Here is a 15,876-nt window from a genome sequence, read left to right as displayed (position 1 = left end):
TCTTTATGTAAAAAATGTAACAGGATGCAATATTCAGACCATGCAGGTAAACACTACCCAAAAACGTTTAAAATAGCCATATTTAGAACAGCTCTTTCCAGTAAAACAGCATACTATAATAACTAAGAAGAAATTTCTCCTCTTGCTGAAAGGATGTATTATTTCAGGATATGAAAGCAAGTAGCATTTTCCGGGCGCTTTTTGTTTCGTTGATTGTAGTACTGTGACTTTTGCTTACATGCAAATAGGCGTACTTGCATTTAGCAACTACTATAACTGCTTAAAACGGGCCTGTTGTGAGCTGGAAATCAGTGCCTAAAACGGGCCTGTTGTGATTACTATAGCGCGAGACAAAAGCACTCCCAAATGAAGTTAGCACTTGGCAACCGCTCCTAAGAAGGGTTGCAAGCAAGCGTCTATCCGCCCATGTATTCGTGTGGGTATAAGTGTTTTGACATGCTTTGTACAAAATGCCTCCGTTAGTTATTTTTAAATTTGTATGGTGAGGGGTGAAACATTAACATATTGCACGTACAGCAAAGTCTTTATGTTTCGTGCACTGAGCAGATTAACAGAGCGCACGTAATGCATAAAAGACATCAACCACACAACTCTCCAAAAGTGCCTTATACCTATTAAATATGTTAAGTATAGCTGTCTTTAGATCTCAACAAAACATAGCAAGTGGGAAACAAAGTGCACTGTGATACTTCATGTTTTCTTTAAAGAACTGCTTGCAGAGCAAGTCTTTTCTAAAGAATTTAACTAAACTTCATACTTTCAGACTATGCAGGTAAAGAATACCTAAAAACGTTTAAAATAGCCATATTTAAGATAGCTCTTTCCAGTAAAGCGGCATACTACAATAACTAAGAAGAAATTTCTTCTCTTGCTATGGAGTCTAGCTCTTAAAGAAACTCCTAAAAATGTGATCGAAGCTTCCTTCTTTGCCATTTATATATTATTAAACATGCCTAAATTCCCCCACTACACAGCTGGCCTACTTTGTCCCTTAAACGTTCCTTGATCGGGGCTATGATCGGAGCAATATTTAATTTTTATATTGAATTGTTAACAAGTTATTAAAATACGTGTGCATTCATATAAACACAAAATTAAAAAGTAACATCAAGTGACACAACTTTAAGGTCACAGTAGTATATGCAGTAGCTGAAATAATATTCAAGCACACACAGTGTGAAAGCACAATCTAAGTACGCACAGTATAAAAGCACAATTCAAGCAGACATAGTATGATGGCACAATATAGCAAGTGGCAATGTTAAGAAAAAATTTAACAACATACAGTGTATAGGGGCCATTTAGGCACACACAGTGTGAAGGCACAATCTAGGCATACACAGTGTAGGGACGCAATACAATAATACATAGTGTTAAGGCATAATTGAAGCACACATAGTGTTAAAGTATAATTGCAGCACACACAGTGTGAAGGCACAATACAGGCACACACAGTGTGAAAAGGCAAGACAGGCACACACGGTATGAAGGTGCAATACAGGCACATACAATGTGAAGGTGCAATAGAGACACACACAGTGTGAAGGTGCAATCCAAGAATACACAGTGTGAAGGGACAATCTAAACACATACAGTATGAAGGCACAATTTATGCACGCACACTATGGCATAATTGAAGTACACATAGTGTTAAAGTATAATTCAAGCACACACAGTGTGAAGGCACAATACAGGCACACACAGTGTGAAAAGGCAAGACAGGCACACACGGTATGAAGGTGCAATACAGGCACATACAATGTGAAGGTGCAATAGAGACACACACAGTGTGAAGGTGCAATCCAAGAATACACAGTGTGAAGGGACAATCTAAACACATACAGTATGAAGGCACAATTCATGCACGCACACTATGAAAGCACAATCCAAGCATGCACAGAATTAAAGCACAATTTAGGCACACACAGTATGATAACACAATCTACACACACACAGTATGATAGCACAATATAGCATCACAGAGTGTAAAGAAACTAGCTAACAACATACAGTGTGTAGGGGCAATCCAGGCACACACTTGTGACAACACAATTTAGGTACACGCAGTGTTAATGCACGACGCAGGCACACACAGTGTAACAATGCAATACAAGCACACATCCAAGCACACAGTGTTAAAGCATAATTCAAGCACACAAAGTGTTAAAATGCAATCCAAACACATACAGTGTGACACCACAATCTAAGCACACACAGTGTCAAAAAGCAAGACAGGCACACAGTGTGAAAGCACAATACAAGTACATATGTGAAACTGCAATACAAACACACACAATGTGAAAGCACAATCTAGGAACACACAGTGTGAAGGGACAATCTAGACACACACAGTGTGAAAGCACAATTCAGGCGTGCACAGTGTGAAAGCACAAGCTAAGCATGCACAATGTGAAAGCACAATCCAGGCACACATAGTATGATGGCACAATCTAGCGACACACAGTTTAAAGAAACAATTTAACAACACAGTGTATAAAGGCAATGTAGCCACACACAGTATGAAGAAATAATATAGGCACACCCAGTGTTAAGGTACAATCCAAACACACACAATATGAAAGCAGAATATAAACACACACAAAGTGAGAAGAAACAATTCAGCCACACACAGTGGGAAAAGGCAAGACAGGGACACACAGTGTAAAGGCGCAATCCAGACACAAACAATATAAAGGTGCAATACAGACACACATAGTGTAAATGCACAATCACATACTGTGAATGCACAATCTAGGAACACACAGTGTAAGGGACAATCTATACACACACAGTGTGGAGGCACAATTTAGACATGCACAGTGTGAAAGCGCAATACAGGCACGCACAGTGTGAAAGCACAATCCAAGCACACACAGTATGATGGCACAATATAGCAACACATACTGCAAAAAAAAAAAACAATTACATACAGTGAGTAGGGACAATTCAAGCACACATGGTGTAATAACACAATCTAAACACACACAATCATAAGGCGGAATATATAGGCACATACAGTATAAAGGCAAAATCCAAGCATACATAGTGGTAAGGCATAATCTAAGCATAAACAGTGTTACAGTACAAATCAAGCACACACAGTGTGAAAGCACGATCCAGGCACACACGGTGTAAAGCACAAACTAAGCACACACAGTATGATGCCACAATCTAGCAAAACATACTGCGAAAAAACAAAACAATTACATACAGTGGGTAGGGACAATTCAGGCACACACTGTGTAATGGCACAATCTAGACACACACAATCATAAAGCGGAATATATAGGCACATACAGTATAAAGGCACAATCTAAGCATACGTAGTGTTAAGGCATAATCTAAGCATACACAGTGTTAAAGTACAATCCAAGCACACACAGTATGAAGTAACAATTCAGGCACACCCAGTGTGAAAAAGCAACACAGACATACACAGTATGAAGGCACTATCCAGACACATATAATGTGAAGGTGCAATACAAACACAAATAGTGTTTAGGCACAATCCAGAAACACACAGTGTGAAGAAACAATATAAACCTACACAGTGTGATGGCACAATCTAGCAACACACAGTGTGAAGACACAATCCAAGAACATACAGTGTGAAGGGACAATTCAGGCATATGCTTTTTAAGATACGTGTTTAAAGCACTAAGCTTATTGATAATTTTTAAGGCTTCTTTAAAATTAGTTATAGCATATTTTTATTTAAGGGACACGTACTGTCAAGGCATAATTCGGGCACACAAATGTGCAGGCACAATCCAAGCATACACAGTGTAAAGGCACAATTTAGTCATTCACAGTGTGAAGGCACAATGCAAGCACATAAAGTGTAAATGCAAAATATAGCCGCATACAGTGTGAAGGGACATTCTAGAAAAACACAGTCTGTAGGCACAAATTAGCAATACAGAGTGTAAAGGAACGATCAAGAGACACATAGTGTGTAGACATACAGTGTGAATGCACAATTTAGGCACACACAGTGTGAAGGTACATTCAAGAACCACACAGTATGTATGCATAATTTAGCAACACACAGTATGAAAGAACAATCAAGAGACACACAGTGTGTACTGTGTAAGGAAAAATCAGCACAATGCATGAAAAACGTGTGTGTAATTATGTACATTTTAAGAAATAAGTGTACGTGACTATTTTTTATAAAAATACATCTCTTTAACTACACATATTAAATGCACGTAGTCTTATTAATATACTATCCATGTTACATTATATTGCATCTTTGCATATTTTAACAAACAGAACATATTCTAATAAGATACTGACAACGAAATGAAAATGCATATAATTACTATGCTTCTAATGAAACAGAAACTTGCTTATATTCCCTAACATTTACTTTCATTAGAAGAAACGAAACTGCAAAAACTTTAACGTTGCCCTCTGCCCTTTTCGTTCCCGGTGACAATTGCCAGACAGCCTTTTTCACACTTACTCATTTTCTCACTAACCCTATGCATTTCTTCCTCATGCACTCTTTGCATTTTATTGCCTTTGGAGTCTGTTATCAGATAAGAAGGTCGTACTTAAACTGAAAGCCTACACAATTGTTACAGACATTGCTACTCGGCGTAAAGATCGAAGAACTATTGGATTTTGCTCCGTGATTATTCCTCTACTTGGACTACGCATTTTAAAGCATTCAGAACCATTATTATTATACTTTTGAAAAGGTAAGCTTGTGTTTAACATATGAAACGAATTTTGGTTAAAAAGACGTAATAAATATAGTTATGAATACTTTAACGGCGTACATATTGCAGCATTATATAATGTTTTATCAGATAACAGCACATTTAAAGTTAATTTACTCAATAATTACATCTGAGCGTACTCGTTCTGTTAAAATTGTATTTAAAGATATACTTGTTATGTCAATATATATAATTATTTGCAATGTTTTGCTTACAGCAATACTACTCGGACTATTTGGCTAAAGACTTTACTACATCAGCAAAGAAAATCGTATTCTGCACGCAATTTTGACAACATAAAACGTAAGTGGTTGCGTACTTTCTAATTATTCGTTACATTTAAAATGCGATTAAAGATATAATACAATTAGGTACAGTATGCAAATATTATGTTTTACCGTATTAGGCTGTTAAGTAGTATACAAATGAACATATGATATTATGGGGCAAATTTATAAAGGGCTTGTGCCGCCGAAGCTTTTTTTTCAAATAAGAAAAAGTGACGCACCAGCGACGCAAGGCCTTTATTAAGCTAGCCCTATGTATCGAAGCAGGCAAAACAACAAAATCAAACAGAGCACCAGTTAGTCTGTTAGTTACAATGACAAATGCTATTTAATGCATACATTAAAAATGTTAAAACTACGCAGCAGCTATTCTTTTTGCAAGCTTAGCTATATACAATACACTCCGATGCACGTTTATTTGGACTTACCGTAAATAAATTAGATATTTTTAATAGCGCCCCTTCAACAATACATTAGGTACAATAGATTACCATGCAATTAAAAAAACAACCTGCATGTAAAGTTTTTGCACGTTTATATATATTATACTTTACATTTTAAACACCTTAACAATATCGTACGACAGCAATCACTAAATAACATAAATATAATACTCATAACAAGATACACGTACCAATACATACACAAAGGACAGCATACTCGAAAACTTTAAACGCGCGTTCATTTTAAAGCTCATTTATATATGCAATGCTTATAACATTGTATTTTACGTATCTCTACCACGTATTCGGCGATATAAAAAGTTATTATTAAACTAAACATTTCCAACTACATTTACGTTAAACTTATGTAACAGTTATATAATGCATGCATTTAAGTACACCCGTAAAACAAAAAATGTATTACTTACGATTACGTCCCATCAAGTACAGCCCGACTCCTTCACAAGCGCGGCAAATTATATTAAGCGTTTTGCGTCACTGCGTAAATGAGGATGTGCATCACGTAATCACGTGATGCAATGCAACAATATTATTGGCTATTACAAAACACGTTAGATAAACACATGCAAAAATTCCAGAGAAAGCGTCACGCACGATAATTACATTTGAAAATTATCTTAATTTTATACTCGCGAATATTTTTTCCTTCAAAATAAATTTATAATTCTTAATTAATGGTGCAATTATTACGAGTTTATATCAAACAAAAATTATACCTTACATATTGACATTCAAAATGTAATTAGGGTAAAAATGTCAATATTATATTTCCGTTTTGTTTTGCTGTTTACTATACGTTTATGTACACGGAGGGCGCCGGTCTGGAAGCAACATGCAGGGTGTGGGTGAGGAATCCAACGAAAGGGTGCGGAGGAGACGCAATGGCAACAGAGAAGGAGGGTGTGAGTGGGGGAAGCCACTCAGAGGGCTGGGGTAGGGCAAAACATTGTGCGAGGTATCAGCATGAAGCAGGCGGGGAAGAAGCAGCGAGCAAAAAAGCAACAGTGTTAGAACTCAAGACTGAGTGCAATACGCTGGGCAGGGAAAGCACACAGACAACAATGAGCAACACAGAGTGGAATACACGCGGGAAATAGCTAGATAGCTGGGAAGTACATGACCTCTCGAGTAATGCTTAAACAACAAGCATTTGCGATGCAATAGTACTTGCAGTTACACAAGTTTAAGCTATTTGCATTCTAAATAGCTATGCCTTTTATTTTCGTTTTTAAAACATAAATAAAAGACATTGTCATTTACAATAGCAATAGCTTAAACTCGCATAAATGTGAGACCTACTGCATTGCAAATGCTTCTCTATAATATGGACACTACTTTATATGAAAAAATTCTGTGTATTCGCATAAATCCCCCAAAAACAAATCATTGCCTAAAGGCAAAAATATTTATGCAATTTCGAAAAACACACATTGCCTTAGCAGTCCCTAAAACTGAAGAAACCACTTAGCTTCTAATAAAAAAGCGGTATGCAACCACTCACAGTCAGGGATTTATTTAGGACAGATCTTACGTTAGCATTAATTAACAAGAAACTAGACTATCCCAACCAGCAAAGAAGTCTCACACACACAAGATTATCCTTCTCACATATTGGAGCTTAGAGGCAAACATCGCTTTGTCTTCTGAGAATACAGGCATTCACAAGAGCGCTGCATTTTAAAAACTGCAAATAGAGAAACGAAAAACTGAACTTCGTTGGGGCACAGGAAACGAGAAAATCCACGCTCCCTCTCCCTCGTAGTGTCTGTTAGTCCAGACTGACACAGCATAGCAGGCTGGCGAGAATGTAATTGCAGCCGCACCCGAGTACTCAACAAATCTTTAAAAGACCATTTAGTCGTAAATGATCTTTTAGTTGTGTTGTCACTCCTTCTGACAGCCACTTTGCTCGTCGTCAATAGATTTACCCCCCTCGAAATATTTTCTGCACTGGCAAAATTTAAATGTAGTTGCCCGCCTAAAGAGTATGTATATTTAGAAATATCTCCTTTCAGTCTGCAGCACTCAAATGCTACTTATCACCGCCTGCCCCCCACGTGCCAGATACCTAATGTAAATATGAAGTGCTAGTAGCTTAAGAGTAGCCAGCAATCACTGCCTAAAACGGGCCTGTTCTAACTATTATAGCGCGAGACAAAAGCACTCCCAAATGAAGTTAGCACTTGGCAGCCGCTCCCAAGAAGGGTTGCAAGCAAGCGTCCAGCCGCCCATGTATTCGTCTGGGTATAGGTGTTTTGACATGCTGTTGATAGAAAATGCCTTCCTTTAATTTATTTTCTTTGGGAGCACTTTTTAATTTGCGTGGGGAAGGGTGAGGCATCAACATATTGCACGTACAGCAAAGTCTTTAATACAAAAGGTCATAAAAAACTCATTTTTGCGAGCAGCACTAATGTTTACTCCAAAAAATATTAACCTAGATGAAAGTACCCTATTAAGCCTGTTTGAAAATGGAAACTCAAAATAATATACGTGACGCATTAATGCAATCATTAGTTTCCCTCTTAAAGAATTTCTACATTTACGCATCCATGTCAGTATAACTATTATTGAACAACGTGCATATTGTGTGTGGCTTTATACCACATATAATGCAGTAGCAAATACTTTTCAGCATATTAAGCGCATATAATGCATAAAATACATTAGCTACACACCTCTCCAAACGTGTTGCTTATACCTATTCAATATGTTAGGTGTGACTGTCTTTCGATCTCAACAAAAGATAGCGGTTGGAAAATTAAGAGACTAAAAAATGCACTGTAATACTTCATGACCTCTTTAAAGAACTGCTTGCAAACAAAGTATTTCTCCAAAGAATTAAATTAAACTAAATACGTTCAAATTATGCAGGTAAAGAGCATTCAAAAACGATTAAGATAATCATATCTAAGACAGCTATTTTTAGTAAAAGCATACTATAATAACTAAGAAAAAAAATCTCCTCTTGCTATAGAGTATAGCTATAATAAACTCCTAAATATCAAATTTGGACTTCTTTTATTAACATTTATTCATAATTAAACATGTTCAATTTCCCCACCACACAGCTGGCCCACTCTCTCCCCCACTCCCCCTCCTTGACGGTGCCTTGACAAGGGCTATGATCTGAGCAATATTTAATTACTGTATTGCATTGTTAGTGAGTTATTGCTACATATTTCTGCTTCTAATTCCATTTTATGGAAAGCAAAGTTTAATCTCTTCTCCCTACTCCTCCCCCATCTACTCCTCTCCCATCCACCCCTTTTGTCATCTGTGGCACCCCAGAATGAGACACTTTTTAAAACCACTTACAGCCGCATCTGTGCACTTTACAGACATAAAAAAAATTTACAACGCGTTTCTTGGTACGTTACTTTGCTTAATTCGAAAGTTAAGTATTGCGTTAAAAAAACAACCTGCATGTAAAGTTTTTCCACGTTTATATATATTATACTTTACATTTTAAACACCTTAATAATATCGTACGACAGCAATCACAAAATAACATAAATATAATACTCATAACAAGATACACGTACCAATACATACACAAAGGACAGCATACTCGAAAACTTTAAACGCGCGTTCATTTTAAAGCTCATTTATATATGCAATGCTTATAACATTGTATTTTACGTATCTCTACCACGTATTCGGCGATATAAAAAGTTATCATTAAACTAAACATTTCCAACTACATTTACGTTAAACTTATGTAACAGTTATGTAATGCATGCATTTAAGTACACCCGTAAAACAAAAAATGTCTTACTTACGATTACGTCCCATCAAGTACAGCCCGACTCCTTCACAAGCGCGGCAAATTATATTAAGCGTTTTGCGCCACTGCGTAAATGAGGACGTGCATCACGTAATCACGTGATGCAATGCAACAATATTATTGGCTATTACAAAACACGTTAGATAAACACATGCAAAAATTCCGGAGAAAGCGTCACGCACGATAATTACATTTGAAAATTATCTTAATTTTATACTCGCGAATATTTTTTCCTTCAAAATAAATTTATAATTATTAATTAATGGTGCAATTATTACGAGTTTATATCAAACATAAATTATACCTTGCATATTGACATTCAAAATGTAATTAGGGTAAAAATGTCAATATTATATTTCCGTTTTGTTTTGCTGTTTACTATACGTTTATGTACACGGAGGGCGCCGGTCTGGAAGCAACATGCAGGGTGTGGGTGAGGAATCCAACGAAAGGGTGCGGAGGAGACGCAATGGCAACAGAGAAGGAGGGTGTGAGTGGGGGAAGCCACTCAGAGGGCTGGGGTAGGGCAAAACATTGTGCGAGGTATCAGCATGAAGCAGGCGGGGAAGAAGCAGCGAGCAAAAAAGCAACAGTGTTAGAACTCAAGACTGAGTGCAATACACCGGGCAGGGAAAGCACACAGACAACAATGAGCAACACAGAGTGGAATACACGCGGGAAATAGCTAGATAGCTGGGAAGTACATGACCTCTCGAGTAATGCTTAAACAACAAGCATTTGCGATGCAATAGTACTTGCAGTTACACAAGTTTAAGCTATTTGCATTCTAAATAGCTATGCCTTTTATTTTCGTTTTTAAAACATAAATAAAAGACATTGTCATTTACAATAGCAATAGCTTAAACTCGCATAAATGTGAGACCTACTGCATTGCAAATGCTTCTCTATAATATGGACACTACTTTATATGAAAAAATGCTGTGTATTCGCATAAATCCCCCAAAAACAAATCATTGCCTAAAGGCAAAAATATTTATGCAATTTCCAAAAACACACATTGCCTTAGCAGTCCCTAAAACTGAAGAAACCACTTAGCTTCTAATAAAAAAGCGGCATGCAACCACTCACAGTCAGGGATTTATTTAGGACAGATCTTACGTTAGCATTATTTAACAAGAAACTAGACTATCCCAACCACCAAAGAAGTCTCACACACACAAGATTATCCTTCTCACATATTGGAGCTTAGAGGCAAACATCGCTTTGTCTTCTGAGAATACAGGCATTCACAAGAGCGCTGCATTTTAAAAACTGCAAATAGAGAAACGAAAAACTGAACTTCGTTGGGGCACAGGAAACGGGAAAATCCACGCTCCCTCCCCCTCGTAGTGTCTGTTAATCCAGACTGACACAGCATAGCAGGCTGGCGAAAATGTAATTGCAGCCGCACCCGAGTACTCAACAAATCTTTAAAAGACCATTTAGTCGTAAATGATGTTTTAGTTGTGTTGTCACTCCTTCTGACAGCCACTTTGCTCGTCGTTAATAGATTTACCCCCCTCAAAATATTTTCTGCACTGGCAAAATTTAAATGTAGTTGCCCGCCTAAAGAGTATGTATATTTAGAAATATCTCCTTTCAGTCTGCAGCACTCAAAAGCTACTTATCACCGCCTGCCCCCCACGTGCCAGATACCTAATGTAAATATGAAGTGCTACTAGCTTAAGAGTAGCCAGCAATCACTGCCTAAAACGGGCCTGTTCTAACTATTATAGCGCGAGACAAAAGCACTCCCAAATGAAGTTAGCACTTGGCAGCCGCTCCCAAGAAGGGTTGCAAGCAAGCGTCCAGCCGCCCATGTATTCGTCTGGGTATAGGTGTTTTGACATGCTGTTGGTAGAAAATGCCTTCCTTCAATTTATTTTCTTTGGGAGCACTTTTTAATTTGCGTGGGGAAGGGTGAGGCATCAACATATTGCACGTACAGCAAAGTCTTCAATACAAAAGGTCATAAAAAAACTCATTTTTGCGAGCAGCACTAATGTTTACTCCAAAAAATATTAACCTGGATGAAAGTACCCTATTAAGCCTGTTTGTAAATGAAAACTCAAAATAATATACGTGACGCATTAATGCAATCATTAGTTTCCCTCTTAAAGAATTTCTACATTTACGCATCCATGTCAGTATAACTATTATTGAACAACGTGCATATTGTGTGTGGCTTTATACCACATATAATGCAGTAGCGAATACTTTTCAGCATATTAAGCGCATATAATGCATAAAATACATTAGCTACACACCTCTCCAAACGTGTTGCTTATACCTATTCAATATGTTAAATGTGACTGTCTTTCGATCTCAACAAAAGATAGCCATTGGAAAATTAAGACACTCAAAAATGCACTGTAATACTTCATGGCCTCTTTAAAGAACTGCTTGCAAACAAAGTCTTTCTCCAAAGAATTAAATTAAACTAAATACGTTCAAATTATGCAGGTAAAGAGCATTAAAAAACGATTAAGATAATCATATCTAAGACAGCTCTTTTTAGTAAAAGCATACTATAATAACTAAGAAAAAAATTCTCCTCTTGCTATAGAGTATAGCTATAATAAAATCCTAAATATCAGATTAGGACTTCTTTTATTAACATTTATTCATAATTAAACATGTTCAATTTCCCCACCACACAGCTAGCCCACTCTCTCCCCCCCTCCCCCTACTTAATGGTGCCTTGACAAGGGCTATGATCGGAGCAATATTTAATTACTGTATTGCATTGTTAGTGAGTTATTGCTACATATTTCTGCTTCTAATTCCATTTTATGGAAAGCAAAGATTACAATCTCTTCTCTCTACTCCTCCCCCATCTACTCCTCTCCCATCCACCCCTTTTATCATCCATATCACCCCAGAATGAGACACTTTTCAAAACCACGAACAGCCGCATTTGTGCACTTTACAGGTGTTTAAAACACGTTGTGCATGTTAATGAAGCTATTGTTATCTCAGCCACTTTAAAAGCTCCTGCAGGTCAACTCTGCCGATTGCATAAAGATGTAAAACACCCCTCTGAAATTTTTTCCAATGCCGTTTATTGTACTCTACTTGCACCTCTAGTTGTATCAAATATTCCTGTACAAATAATGTAAATCAATAACTAGTTTTAATAGGACGTATATGTTGGTTCTGTGCACTTCGTTTAGCACTGCTAAGGGCAGCTTAATGGCTTTTTTTTTTTAAGTATGTGTGATTGGTGACAGCTTTCCTTTCTATATAATCCACAGACACATTGAAAGTGCTTATAGTTATTATTACTCGTTCCCAGCATGTTATATAAAAAACAATAAATTTCTTTTATAACATGCTTTTTATTAAAAAGTAAGGGTAAAAGTTACGTTTCTTAGAGGTTGGCATTCTAATATTTGTCTCTTGCTGTTTTACAACAAATGTTGTAAAAAAAGAGGATTTAAAGGTGTTACATGATAATTTAATTACAGTTTAATATGCAAGGGCTTTGTTAAATGTCAGAACCGTACTTTAAGACTTGCTTCCTAGGCACCATGTATAGTTTTAATTTGCTAAGCAGTATCAGATGTTGCCCTTCTTCACTTTAATTATTATACAAATTACTATTTAATTTACAATTACACTATATTTATGTACTTTATAAAATGTATTTTATTTAAGTTACATGAATGCATCACATTGGATAATGTAGGTAGTGATATATAAAACGTTTTTTACAAGGCCCTACATGTCTGTGTATCTTTATAAAATAGCTGTACAAAGCACATTACAACGTTCATGTAAAAAATGTTTCCTTCTTTGCTGTCTTCAGTTACACATGCATATTTTGCAGCCTATATTATAGGTTTTCTCGATAATCTTTTTAAAAATGCATTTGAAAAATACAGTAATGTCTATATGTATTATCATAAGATTGCCTTCAGAGCATGAGTATTTTAAAGTGTTTCAATTAAGCATTTGAGGCCTGCCATAACATGTGTACAATTGAAGTACAATATATATTGTCAACATAGTTTAAGTAGCCTGCTGTAGTTGAGATAACGATACCAAAAAATATGGCAATATGTGTATTTATATGATACAATAACACCATGTGAGACTTTTACACTATTTGCTATGATGTTATTTCTTTACAAGGCATCATGTATCTGAGTTTGCTCACAAAATAATAGCAGGGGCAGGCACATGGCATCATGTATTTATTACTTTTTACCTACTCTATGTGTGAGGGAAGCTTGCACGTGCTGCCTGTGCTGTACCTGTTCTATGTATAAGGGAAGCTTGCATTGCTGCAGCCTGTGTTGTACCTGCTCTATGTTTGAAAGAAGCTTGCACTGCTGCTGTCTGTACTGTACCTGCTCTGTGTGTAAAGGAAGCTTGCACTACTGCTGTCTGTGCTGTATCTGCTCTGTGTAAGGAAAGCTTGCACTGCTGTTGCCTATGCTGTACATTTTTTATGTGTGAGAGAAGCTTGCACTGCTGCTGTCTATACTATATCTGCTCTGTGTGTGAGGGAAACTTGCACTGCTACTGCCTGTGCTCTACCTGCTCTGTTTGTAAGGGAAGCTTGCACTGTTGCTGCTTGTGCTGTACCTGTTCCATGTGTGAGAGAAGCTTGCACTGCTGCTACCTGTACTGTACCTGCTCTGTGTGTGAGAAAAGCTTGCATTGCTGTTGCTTGTGCTATACCTGTTCTATATATGAGGGAAGCTTGCACTGCTGCTGTCTGTAATGTACCTGCTCTGTATGTGAAACAAGTTTGCACTGTTGTTGCCTGTGCTGTATCTGTTCTATGTGTGAGAGAAGCTTCACTGCTGCTGCCTGTGCTGTACCTGTCCTGTGCATGAGGGAAGCTTGCACTGCTGATTGCTGCATCTGCTGTTCCTGCTCTATGTGTGAAGGAAGCTTGCACTGCTGCCGCTTGTGCTATACCTGTTCCATGTGTAAGAGAAGCTTGCACTGCTGCTGCCTTCATGTACCTCCTCGGTGTGTAACGATAGCTTGGACTGCTGCTGCCCGTGATGTACCTGCTCTGTGTATGAGGGAAACTTGCACTGCTACTGCCTGTGCTGTACTTACTCTGTGTGTGAGGTGAGCTTACACTGCTCCCGCTTGTACTGTACCTGTTCAATGTATGAGGGAAGCTTGCATTGCTGTCCTCTGTGCTGTACCTGCTGTATGTTTGAAGGAAGCTTGCACTGCTGATGTCTATGCTGTACCTCTTCCATGTGTAAGAGAAGCTTGCACTGCTACTGTCTGTGCTGTACCTGCCCTTTGCATAAGGGAAGCTTGCACTGCTACTGCCTGTGCTATACTTGCTCTATGTGTGAGGAAAGCTTGCATTACTGCTGCATGTGCTGTACCTGTTGTATGTGTGAGGGAAGCTTGCACGGCTACTGCCTGTGCCGTACCTGCCCTGTGTGTAAGGGAAACTTGCACTGCTACTGCCTATGCTGTACCTTTTCTATGTGTGAGGGAAGCTTGCACTACTGTTCCCTGTACTGTACCTGCTTAATGTGTAAGGAAAGCTAGCACTGCTGCTGCCTGTCCTGTACATGTCCTTTCGTGAGGGAAGCTTGCACTGCTACTGCCTGTGCTATACCTGCTCTGTGTGTGAAGGAAGCTTGCACTGCTGCTTCCTGTGCTCTACCTGTTCTGTGTGTGAGGGAAGCTTACACTGCTGCCACTTGTGCTGTACCTGTTCCATGTGTAAGGGAAGCTTGCACTGTTACTACCTGTGCTGTACCTGTTCTATGCATAAGAGAAGCTTGCACTACTGTACCTGTGCTGTACCTTCTCTGTGTGTGAGGATAGCTTGCATGCTGCTGCATGTGCTGTTCCTGCTCTGTTTGTGAAGGAAGCTTGCACTGCTGCCACTTGTGCTGTACCTTTTTATGTATTAGGAAAACTTGCACTGCTACTACTTGTGCTGTACCTGCTCTGTGTATGAGGATAGCTTACACTGCTGCTGCATGTGCTGTTCCTGCTCAGTGTGTGAAGGAAGCTTGCACTACTGCCGCTTGTGATGTATTTGTTCCATGTGTAAGAGAAGCTTGCACTGCAGCTGCTTTTCTGTACTTGCTCTGTCTATGACGATAACTTAGATTGTAGCTGTCTGTGCTGTACCTACTCTGTGTGTAAGGGAAGCTTGCACTGCTGCTGCCTGTGCTCTACCAACTCTATGTGTGAGGAAAGCTTGCACTGCTCCTCCTTGTGCTGTACCTGCTTCATGTGTGAGGGAAGCTTGCACTGCTGCTACCTGTGCTGTACATGTCCTTTACATGAAGAAAGCTTGCACTGATGTTCCCTGTGCTGTATCTACTCTGTGTGTGAGGAAAGCTTGCACTGCTGCTACCTGTGCTATACCTGTCCTTTACATGAGGGAAGCTTGCACTACTGTTCCCTGTACTGTACCTGTTCTATGTATAAGAGAAGCTTGTAGGCACTCTTAATATGCACTTTGCACTCTGCACTCTGCACTTGACTTTGTACTCTAAATCTGCATACCAAATTCTCAATCTATACTCAACACTCTAAATCTCCACTCTAAATTTTAACTCTAAATTAACATGCTGCATTTTCAATCTACATCC

This window comes from Lissotriton helveticus, chromosome 6 (assembly GCF_964261635.1).
Source record: "Lissotriton helveticus chromosome 6, aLisHel1.1, whole genome shotgun sequence".
Lineage (NCBI taxonomy): Eukaryota > Metazoa > Chordata > Amphibia > Caudata > Salamandridae > Lissotriton > Lissotriton helveticus.
The sequence above is the reverse complement of the archived record's forward strand: the minus strand, read 5'-3'. Positions refer to the sequence as shown.